The 12,282-nt window shown below is 36.3% G+C and overlaps 1 protein-coding gene and 1 pseudogene across 5 annotated transcripts in view; one reads left to right on the top strand and one right to left on the bottom strand.

The window, feature by feature from the left end:
• The window catches only part of Rgs7 (regulator of G protein signaling 7), a 371,280-nt gene that overhangs the window by 226,846 nt on the left and 132,152 nt on the right, over positions 1–12,282 (bottom strand). The gene's annotated exons all lie outside the window — the stretch shown is intronic.
• LOC150057591 (periphilin-1 pseudogene) lies at positions 9,125–9,869 on the top strand (annotated as a pseudogene).

Here is a 12,282-nt window from a genome sequence, read left to right on the forward strand (position 1 = left end):
CTACCTCATATCATAGCATGACAAACTCTCTTAATACAGGCTCAAACCTCACAGGCTAGCGAAGCAATGACTGAAATCATTAAAACTGTGAGCCACAATGAGTGGTTTCTTCTTGTAAGGTTATCTGACTACTTCAATGACTAATGCTCTCCAAGAAAAAGAAAGAATGAAAGAAAGAAAGAAAGAAAGGAAGGCAAGCAACTTTAAGGATATATATGGTTTCCAGAACCTCTTTCTCTAAAATTTTTGCAATGAGAAGGGATTTGTTTACAAAGACTATTTGGACCAAAAAGGGAAAACAGATTGCCCATCACAAGTATTTTTCCTTAGAGATTATTTATTAGACTACTTAATATCTGAAATATAGCTTCCTAATTATTTCCCTTATACTGAAAAATGCATGATGGATACTGCTGTTTATGTTTCTTCTTACGTGTAACCTGAGGCATAGCAGTTTCAATTCACTTCCAAAGTCACTCATTGCTAAAAGTGAAGAGCTAGGACTTGTGCCACAGTCTAAGAACTCCATCTTCTGATCTCTTCACTAGTCCCTTCTTTATCATGTTTTGGATATTCAAATGTCTGAAACTTTCTTTCCTCTTCTATACAAAGAGGCCTAGTACGTGAAATCATAGGTTTCTAAAAAATATTCAAATGGATATAAACATAGCTTAGGAATTTTACCACCAACTTTTATGATAATGTCTATGGGAAGAATATAAAGTTGAATAGTAGTAGAAAATGTGATTATTTGGGTTTAGATTACCTCACACTTTCAATGGGAATCTGAACACTTCCAAACTTTGCATCTTGAACTTGTCACCCAGACACTGCCTTCGTTCCCCAGTAAAAAATCCTGAAGACTTGTCTTAGAACATCCAGTTATGAAGCCCACATTTAGAGTCTTCTAAACCACACTCAGTCACATCTACTCATATTCTAAATGAATCAGCTTTAATCTGAATGCATGCTGATTCATATTTGACCAATAAGAAAGCATAAATTATCCCAAAATGTGTTGATTTTATGATCAATAGGAGTTGGTGCAACTTTCGTTCAACATTGAGGTTTACTGACTGAAAACTAATGCAAGCTACAAGTTCACAGCTCTTTTGTATGAAGAGTTTGAGGACATTCCCAACATTTTATTTTATTTTATTTTTGCCAGTCATGGGGCTTGAACTCAGGGCCTGAGCACTGTCCTTGGGCTTTTCTCAAGGCTAGAGTTCTACCACTTGATCCACAGCATCACTTCCAGATTTTTCTATGTAGATAGTATCAAGGAATTGAATCCGGGTCTTTGTGCTTGCTAGGCAAACACTCTACCACTAGGCAAAACTCTCAGCCACATTTCCAACATTTTTAATGGGATCACTAGACAGCATTCCAAGTTTTCCTCAAAACCGTGAATAAAGCATATATACTGAGAACATTGAAAAAAATCAGACAAGGACAGGCACTACTACTTTCATTATACTGCATCAGAGCAATTTCTGTATACTGCAAACACAGACAACAGCAAAAATACTTCAGGACTCTAAATCTTTATTTTGCCCAAAGTGCAACTTTGAGAAAAGTTGAGATTTCAATTCCCCATAGATACCCAGATTTGGAATAAGCCATTTACACAAGTGAGAACTCAGTATATCACGTGGGTCACTCAGATAGTGGTAATTCTTAAGATCTCCACTGAACCATACCACTTACCAGACAATGGGATGTGAAGTATTTTCATTAATCCTGAACTCTGTTAGGTGGAGTTATTACTTAGGTTCACCTTATACATTAGGATTCAGCTAGGAATAAATGGTAGTACAATACTGAACTATTTTCAGAAGGTTGGTGAAAAAAATGCTGGGTTTGGTGGTAGATGCCTATGTTCTAAGTACTCAAGAAATGGAGGCAGAAGGATTGTCAGTTTGAGGCCAGCCTGAGCTATGAAACTCAGACTTAACTTAAAATCATTTCAGTAGGGTAATTCTTTCCATATCATCCACATTTTTAAGTGTTCTTTTGTGCAGTCTGTGAGCCTGTGGTGGACATTTTAAAGGAGATTATTTCTGGACCCCAGTGGTTCATACCTCTAATCCTAGCTACTTACTTAAGACATGAAATTTGAGCATCAATCACAGTTTGAAGCCAGCCAGGCAAGAAAATCCTTGAAATTCTTCTTTCTAAATAATCACACAAAAGCCAGAAGTAGCTATGTAACTGAAGTAGAAATGTAGAGCACTAGCCTTGAAGAGAAAATCTCAAAGACAGCACCTAGGCCCTGAGTTCAAGTCCAGGACCAGTTAACCCCCAGAAGGGTGGAATGATTCCTTTGGATGTCATATAGGGGAAATGTTTTCCATTTGCTTCTAGACTTCAATTGACACACAATATTCAAAGGGAGGCAACAAAAATATTCTTGTCTTCCATTATAAATTCCTAGCATATGAGATTCTCCAGAAGTTTGATATTATAACTCGAAGACAGTAACTGGATTTCTGTTAGTCACTACAGTGTGATCAGTTGTCACTGTAGCTATCAGTCTTCTGCATGGAACTTGCCTTACTGTCAGCTACTTTGCTCACTATCACATGATAACTTACCAAGAGAGCCCATCCATTGGGGGAGACCAGGATATGGCTGAAAGCTTACGAGTCTACACATATTTTTACACACATGCTTTAGGGACTAAGATAGACATTGGACCTCTATATCAATTCAAGAACCTTTAGACAGAAAGTAGATCAGAACCACAATGCAGTAGAGAAAGGTGAAAGTTCATACCCAGGAGTAGGCTACAGAGGGTGTTGGAAGAGAATCCATTAGAGAACAAGAAAGCTCTAAGAAGGTGGGAATATGCCAGATCCATTCACAATAAAGTTGTAGAATATAACAAATGTTCTTTGTTTATGATATTTTCAAAAACTTTGGTTGCTGGTGTGACTGAATCACTCATTCATCAGCCATTGTTAGGCATCGCTGATGAACTTTTTCTGAGATGTAGTGAGAGATTATCATTGGGCGTACACATCCTGGCAAAAGGCAGCCAGCAATTCAGTGAAGTACTGTAGATGGGTACAGAGCATCCCCACTATAAAACAACTCCAAAGGCATTTTCCCTGTTCATTACATTTACAGCATATTAATCTCCCTCCATATCACTTTTACCATGTAATTCAGAGGGAAACTATGTGACCTACACTTTTTCTCAACACAATGACTGTATAAGGAAAGTGAAGTGATTCACACAATTCTCCACAAAATCCTATCAAAGTTTGACCTCATAGGCTGTTGAGTCCTAGGGAGTACTTTGACAACAGCTTCCATTAGTGTGCCGTTAGGATGATTCAGCTTTAATGACAGAATATTTGAAGAATATATATATATAAATCATACTCATATGGGGGACTCTGATAGTCACAGAATAATAAGGTTCACTTCCTGTCCCTAAGCAATCCTATAATCTGCTCAGGTAGATGCTTTTTATAACACATACTCAATTTTGTACTCAGTTTTGCTGGGAACTTTTAACTTGCTTTATAAATAGTTTCCAGAGATTTTTTTTAAAAAAAGAAATATCTCTGCCTAGGAATACTAAGAGTTGAATGAGATAAAACATATAAATAACCTATCACAGACCCCATTATAAAATAGTCAATATAGGCAGCTATTGCAATAATTTTGTTCCTCAGCCTTAACAGATTGATCAGAATAAAACTTTAGAGATGCTAGTAGTCTTACTAATTATAGTATAATGGTATAGGGCCAACACAGCACAGAGCAATGATAGTACATAGCATTAAAATTCAGCAGAAATTTACAATGGAACAAAACCTAGATACATAAGGCCAAATAGTGTGATACTAAATGAAAGGACCTCCAGGATATAGAAACAAAAGCCATATAATGAGTGATTGTTGTCCTTAATGTACTATGTTATCTCTCATCTCTTTTGCTGTCCCTTGGTTATCTCATATTGTTACAGTATCTCACTTTGTTATCTGATATATTGTATATATGTGTATTTGGTTATTTGAAATAGGATAGGGAAGGGGGGAAAACAAGATGAAGGGTGGGGGTGGGGAGAGGGAAATGGGGACCAAGACATGAGAAAGGGTACCAATGTTTGTGAAGTAATGCACCTTCTATCTGGTGAGTATACTGTAACCCTTCTATTAATTACAATAAAAAATATATGGTAAACAAAAAAAATTAAAAAACTCAAAATATTAACTGCAAAAAAAAATTCAGGTAGTGCTTGATGAATGTGACTGTAACCCCTCTGTACATCAGCTCAACAATGAAATAACATTTAAAAGTTAAAAAAAATAAAATTCAGGTAGTGTTTTGTTCTAAGATTATACAATGGGGAGAAAATACTAGTCTACATTTTAGCAGACTAGGACGCATTAGTACATCACAATGACAGCCAATGGCCTCATGATGCAGAACAAGTTGGGGTTCTAACTTTGCCCCCAGAAAGTGATTCAAAAGTGGGCTGGGTTGGCATTCTTGCTCCTGTTCAGTCTCACTGTAACTTTAAGAGTTGGGCTTAGTCATTTTTAAAAACTGAGAAGCGGTGTTCACCTCCAGTAGTAGATTCACCTCAGTAACCATCTGTTCTACCTCAGGAGAAGGGACCAAGACATTTGTATCCTGACCCTTTCTGTTGTAAATAGTGAAGGTCCCTCTGAGATCCAAAGAACAACACATAGGACTCCATTTGTCACAGCTGTACTGATCGGTCTTTTTCAGCTACAATAATGGAGATGAGAAAGCACATCAAAATGCAATTGAGAGACCTGAATGAAATAATGCACGCAGTGCAATCATCACAGATCCAAGGCTATCGATGATATTGTACTGAAATATATTTCCCACTCTTGTTGGTGAGCATAGAGCACCCTTGCTAGTCTCATACTGATATTGTCTGTTCTGAAAGTTGGATCTGCAGAGCATTCATGACTCATACTCAGTTATTCCAGGTCTTATGAATGTACATTTTTCAAAATGAAGTATCTGCCTAACAAAGTACTTATGTTCTCATAAATGTCTTTTGGAATATGCAATGAAAAGTGCCCATACAAGCTTTGGCTTCCATTCATGGGGTTTATTTTGCTGGCCTTCTTTTAGGTCTGGATCCTGCCATGAATTTCCTGATCACTTGTCAAGAACCTAAAGCCAAATTCTTCTTCCCATTGGAAATCACTCAATTACCATTTCCTATGCCTTCTTGCCTGGACAATGAAGCCGACCATTTTCCAGTAGTATCTCAGTCCTTAGATTTTATTCATGCACCAAAATATCCCATTACACTATTTACTTTTGCTAGAAACTACTACTATTCATTGTCCCTCTGATTTGTTGATTGCAGTATAATCTGGATGTGGTTATCTATGGCAACTTTTTTCTGTTATACTCTGCTCTGTCGCCATTTGCTCCATCTCAACAGATAGGCTCTTTCTGATCTGGTCCACTCTGATTAACCCAAAGGCCCTACAGGCACTCAAAGTGCAATAAATCTTATTCTAGCTACGGTGACTCCTTGATTCAACATCATAGACATGCATGGAAAAGGAAATCTATATATGGTAATAAAAATCTCCCAAAAGAAAATGTCATTCTCCAGAAAGAAAAAGTTAAAATAAGTTCGGGAATGATTCCATGAATTCAACCAGTCTTCCTATCCATTCCCATCTGAAATGAAGGAAGAAGAGAGGAGATAAGAAAGGCAAGAATATCAGGAGTAGTATGTGGTATATTAAGCCCTACTGTATTTTCTTTCTGCATAGAACCATTCGCAAGCACATCAATGAACGTCATCCCTTAGGCACCTTCAGAAGAAAGAATGTGTATGTGTATTGCCAGAAAAGAGTCAACAATTAGGTAACAATAGCACCCGGGAGAAGCAGATAGAAAGACATTGGGATGGAAAACACCCATTGGAGAATCTAGCTATGCATTCCAGAAGCAGGGCAAATCATTATCAAGTAACAGAGAGAGGGAGTATATACCAGAAAAGGCAAAGAATAATGAATGTTCTTTAGTCCATTTCCAGATTACTTATGTGCTCAAGGTGATAAGGTCTGATAAATCAATCAGCAAAAGAATGTGTTGAGTGAAGAGTTCTGAAAAAGAAGTATTGATTGACGAGCTCAGATCATGACCCCACAATTATTAAGTGCCAAGAAAGACATACATTACCAAGTCAATCTTTGGAAGAATAGCTACAAAATTATATCCATTAGTTTATTTGTTTAAAGATCATCACTAAGGACAGAATAGCCCATTGGGGTTGCTAGGAAAAGTGATGCAGTAAATCTGAGAGTATCTTACAGACAGATCAAATGCAGCAGATTTTCATACTCCCTGAGAAATACAATGAGATATAGGAGAATGGATTTGTCATTGGGGGAGGGCAATTAGTAGAAATTTGGTCAAGATCATAGCTGTTGAGTTGAAAGTACTAAGCAGAATAAAGGTGAAGAAAATATCACAGAGGTGCATTTTGAAGTGATCTGGGTTCTAAAGTACATAAAGAGGAAAATCAGATAGAGTTATTTTTTTCCTGTATATTTTTCTTAAATAATCTATAAAATGTATATGAGTTTGTACACAGTCATACAAGAAAAGGCAAACTTAAGACATGTGAAAGGTTATCAATGTATGTGAATTAATGCACCTTCTATCTGGCAAATATCATATAACCCTTCTATTAATTACAATAAAAAATATCTGAGAAAAAAAAGTGTGAGAGCAGCCGGGCGTGATGGTTCACACCTGTAATCCTACCTACTCAGCAGGCTGAGATCTGAGGATCAAGGTTCAAAGCCAGCCCAGGCACAAAAGGACCTGCAACTCTTATCTCCAATTAACCTCTAGTAAATGGGAAGTGGGGCTTGGCTCAAGGTTAGGGCGGCAGCCTTGAACTGAAGAGCACAGATACAGTGCCCAGGTCGAGTTCAAGCTTCATGACTGCCCCCCTCCCTCCACACACGGGGGAAAAAAAGTTTAAAAGAGTGGAGGAGGATCAGGTGAAAGAGAAAAGCAGAAGAGAAAGAACATGAGTTAAAGGAGGAGCATGAAGAAGAATGGAAGAATGAAAAGGAGCAGGATGAGAGGAAGAAAAAAAATAAGAAGTTTAAATCAAAACAATGAAAAGAAATTAAATAAATTGTACTCAATGTATCTGAACATAAAAAACCAATCAATTAAATAAACAAAAGTTTGATGCTTAGGGGAAATCACCAATAAGATTGGCAAATCTCAAACTAATCATATTAAATGAAAAGGATACAAGATAGTAATTATCAATATCCCAGATAGGATTACAGGCACGAACCATTAGCTTCCAGTTCAACATTTGATTGTCTTTTAGCTGGTAGGATAAATCTCCTTTCTATGAAGGAGAAATTATCTGACATGAAATTTTGTACACATAGTATTACAGTATTGAAGACAAAATATAAATGTCTTAATTTTGAAAAAAGATGAATCTTAAGATCAAAAACATTTTAATGTTCTTATTTACCAATGAAACTAAAAAAATCACAGGAAAGAGAAAGGGTGTCTATTTTATAGTAGGGGTGGTGACGTAATAGTCAAGTAACTTGTTCAGTTGAGCCGCATTAATTATTTTTATTACATCCAAGTCACCTTTTAGAGTGTGATTTATGTCAATGAATTAAGAAATTAAAGTACATTAGATTAATATTGTGGGTTTCTAACTGAATATCTTGAATCTCAAGCCAGACTGATCTATAGCATACTTAAATCCAGCTTAAATTTTCATTTTGTGAGAAATAAAAAATAAACTTCAGAAAATATGAATCACCATTGCAAAGGTTAAGTTATTTATAAAGGAAACCTCTTCAGAGGCAATAAATTTTCAAACTTTGAATTGACATAAGATATTCTAAGAAGAATATTTTCAAATTTTATCTCCTTTGTCAATTAAAAATATGTCAGGCAAAAATGAGAAATTTTGATGCAAATAATAGTTTTACAAACTAATATTTTAACTGTAAAGAATACAACATTTTAAATTTGGCAAATGACAAGAATTTGAACACTACAACACAAGGATATACATGTGGTTCATGATGATATGGAAAAGAATTGATTAATATCTAGCTTCCAATTAAAAAAGGAAGGAGAGAGGGGCACAGTGGCTCATGCCTATATCCTAGCTACTCAGAAGGCTAAGATCTGAGGATCAAGGTTCAAAGCCAACTCGGGCACTAAAGACCAGGTGACTCTTCTCTCCAATTAACCACTAGAAAACAGGAAGTGGGGCTTGGATCAGGGTAGGGTGGTAGCCTTGAGCTGAAGAACTCAGGGACAGCACCCAGGCCCAGTTCTAGACCCATGATCCCCTCCTCCCCCCACAAAAAAAAAAGATGAGAGGGAAAAAAGGGAGAAGGGGTGAAAAAGAGAGGGTCAAGCATTGAGAGAAATGGCAGTCTTTTATTTGGTTGATAAATGCAACTCTAACTCTTCAGAAAAAAAATCTAGCAAAATATATCAAAGGCTGAAGATATTAGCAGCCCTACCTAGTAATTCAGCTTTAATATTTATTTACTCTTAATAAAATTGTTAAGAGAACAGATTTTGGGAACTGAGGTAGGTTTTGGAAAATGATTGATGATCATTATAAAATGTTTATATCCTTAAAATTCATCTTTTTTTTCTAAGTTAAACCATTTACATTTTGTCTTCTATACTGTAGTGCCATTTGCACACAATTTCATATCAGAGAATTTCTCCCTTTTATCAAAAAGAGATTTATCCTACCAGCTACTAATGATAATGAATATGAATATTTTTACTTCAGAAGAAAGGATGAAAAGTTTGAGTTGGGAGCTGGTGGCTCATGTCTAGAATACAAGCTACTCAGGAGGCTGGTATCTGAAAATCATGGTTCAAATCCAGTCCAAGTAGAAAAATTCATGAGACTCTTCTCTCCAATTAACCACTAGAAAACTGGAAGTGGTGTTGTGGCTCAAAGTGGTAGAACACTAGCTGTGAGCAAAAAAGCTCAGGGACATCTCCTGGGCTCTGAGTTCAAGCCCCATGACTGACCAAAAAAAAAAAAAGAGGTTCTTATTGCTTTCCTGTCTACTCTTCAGCAACCATGAGGGACACAAGAGATGGCTTTAGAAGGAAAAGTTTCTACTCTTCCCATTATTCACGGGACCGTTCTTCCCATAAAAGGGAGCCTCCATTTTTCAGAGAATCACCCGGTGGTCGAAAGGACTCTCCACACAGCAGGTCTGGCTCCAGTGTCAGCAGCAGGGGCTACTCTCCAGAAGGGAGCAAGTTATACTCATTCCACCAGTCTCAGCATAGAAGTAAAGAGAGATCTGCTCAGTCTTTGAAAACATCACGAGACACTTCACCTTCAAGCTCTTCAGCAGTTCCTTCATCAAAGGTGTTAAACCCACTAGGTTAACCAAAAAGGAACTGGCTGAGGCTGCAAGCAAGTGGGCTGCGGAAAAGTTAGAGAAGTCCGATGAGAGTAACTTGCCTTAAATTTCTGAGTTTGAGACTATACCTGCTGCACCATTATTAATTGACTAGCCCGAAGAACCTGAGTCGAATACAACAGATGGGACAGAATTATTTGAAGACAGTCAGCTAGACAGTCGCTCTAAAGCAATAGCATCAAAAACCAAAGATATTGAGCAGGTTTACCGGCAAGACTGTGAAACTTTTGGGATGGTGGTGAAAATGCTGATTGAAAAAGATCATTAGAACAGTCAATACAGTTTGCACTGAGGCAGAATTTATATGAAATAGGCGAGCGGTGTGTTGAAGAACTAAAGATTTTCATTGCAGAATATGATAATTCTGCTCAAGATTTTGGAGAACCTTTTTAGAAGAATTAGTGTTCAGGCAAAATAAAGAAATGTTTCTAGATGTAACCACCTTCCCTCCTCCCCTTCTGGATTTGTGTAAATCCATAATGTATAGAACTTTTGTTATAAAGAGATACTTATTTGGCCACATTTCCAATTTAAACATCTAAAACAACTGTTTTGATTAGAATTTTTTTCTAAATACAAAGCCAGCTAGTTCATATTCCCTGACTCTACCACCCCTCCACCCTCCACCCTCTCCCACCCACCCCCCCCCCAAAAAAAAGATGGTTATTTTGCTGAGCTTTGATAAAGCAGTCCTGGAGAGCAGTCTTTTATACTTACTCCTGTTCTACTATCTTCCACAGCATGTGGTGATTTGTTTGGTCATGTGAGTGTAATTTATAAGTAGAGATCATTCCATTTAAACGTGTGTAGTCTTTTGCATACTTGTAATGGAGATTGCCATGTGAAAACTGTCAGCATTTTGAGGTGTGATTATTATTATTATTATTGTTATTATTTTAACCTGACTCTTTTGTTAGGCCTTTAGCAGGTGGAGAGTACCATCCTAATAGACAGTACCCTGGTATCTTAATGAATACTTGCTTTGAGAACAGTTCTCATTCAGCAACAACAACAAAAATATTAAAACCTCTAAAACACACCTTAAAATATTTTTTCCAAATAAATAATTCCTTCTACAAGTATCATACAGTAAGACTAAAAGAGCAATTTGAGATGAAAGGTAAGTATTTTAAAGATGTCATGCCTCAAATGCCTTTCTGAAGAGAAAACTTCACATAATGGGAGCATTGGAGTTTTACATTTCCATAGGCCCATACTTGAAAAAATATGATCACATGCTCATAATTAAATCATTTGCAAATTATTCTTTTACTACTCTATAATCTGAATATTTTGTTCTGGTCACTTTTTAGATGTCCTTTAACCTTCAAGTGTTCTTGGATGAAACAAAGGAGAATTAGTAAGCTAGCAAGGAGTCTATATGTCCCAGTTCTTCATGAATGAGCCAACCACATCAAGGGTTAGTTAAAAATCTAACTGGGACCATTAGAATATTACACTTATTTCCTGGCCATTTTCAGCAGTCCTGTGCATTGAGCCAAAATATATAATTCTGTAGCATTAGTTAGTATGAAACTTTAGCAATCATGTCTGTTATTACTGCCCAATTGCATTATCCTCCCATCCTTTTTCCATTTCCAACATATACTCATGTCAGTTCTGACATTATTTTTATGCCCTTTATTGATATCATCTAAAAGTACCTAAAGATTATATTGAAAGTGGAAATAGCAGCATAAATAATTTTAATGGAACTTACAATGGGTGCTTCAAAGTATGTTTTATGCCATTTTACAAATTTAAAAGCTTGATGAAGGCCACATAAGTTTTCTTAAGCCACCTAAATTTTCCTGTCTTTGAAATCTAACTTCTTGACTTTTCCAGCATTTATAAAGTATAGGCCCAGTAAAAGTCCCATATATTATCCCTGCTGTTCTTCAATGTGAACAGTGGTGTTGCTGACTTTAGAAAGATCAAGAAGACACTGATGTTGATTTTATTTAATCCTCCCAGTGTTTTTTCTTTCTCTTAAAAGAAGTCTACTTCCAGAATTCAGTTCCTTTAATCAAGATGGTTTTACAAGTTTAAAAGTAAAATTTGAGATACTGTAATAGACTAAGGAGCTGTTTGTTTTATTGAAAATAGTGTTTTGCTAATATATTTAAGTTTAGACATAAGCATTTAAAGCTGCATATAGCTTGGCATTAGCAGCATTCTGCTAGAGTTGTCAGTGTTAAACAGCTTATTTGGTTTCTGTTCTTTAAATCCCTTTTTAAAGTTTAATTTAGGATAGATATATACAGATGTGTTCTAGACAGTGTATTTTGCTGTATGTTCTTATTTGTAGATTGTCTATTGATTTTGAGTAATGCCCAACCGATGTGACAAAACATTTATTGTCTTACCATAAAGCCTTGATGATCAACAGAGAAAAAGCAGCTATTGTAAAGCTTTTTGTGAACTTAAAAAAATACAAAATAAAGCAACCAAGTTTAAAAAAAAAAGAAGAAGGAATTGTTTATGCCTTTAATGAATTTAATGAAGAGCCCATTAGGTTGTCGGGCAACCAGCATACCATAATTTCATCATTTGGAAAATCTTTTGGACTGACAGCTCACTTGAATTCAGGCAACTCAAATTCTAATTCCAGCTCTAATGGAGATGCTCTGATTGAATTCCTTGGGTTATACTTTTCCTTATCTGGAAACTAAGAGCAACATGTCTTTCAGTTGTTCCAAAGCACAGCTTGAAGACATTATGTAGAAAACCACATTTCTCTTTCTAAAACTCCCTCTCTTTTGGCTTCCATGACTCTGGTCTTACCTGAATTTCTTCCCATCTCCTG

Source organism: Megascapheus bottae, chromosome 10 (genome assembly GCF_031878675.1).
Source record: "Megascapheus bottae isolate mThoBot1 chromosome 10, mThoBot2.hap1, whole genome shotgun sequence".
NCBI classification, from domain to species: Eukaryota; Metazoa; Chordata; class Mammalia; order Rodentia; family Geomyidae; genus Megascapheus; species Megascapheus bottae.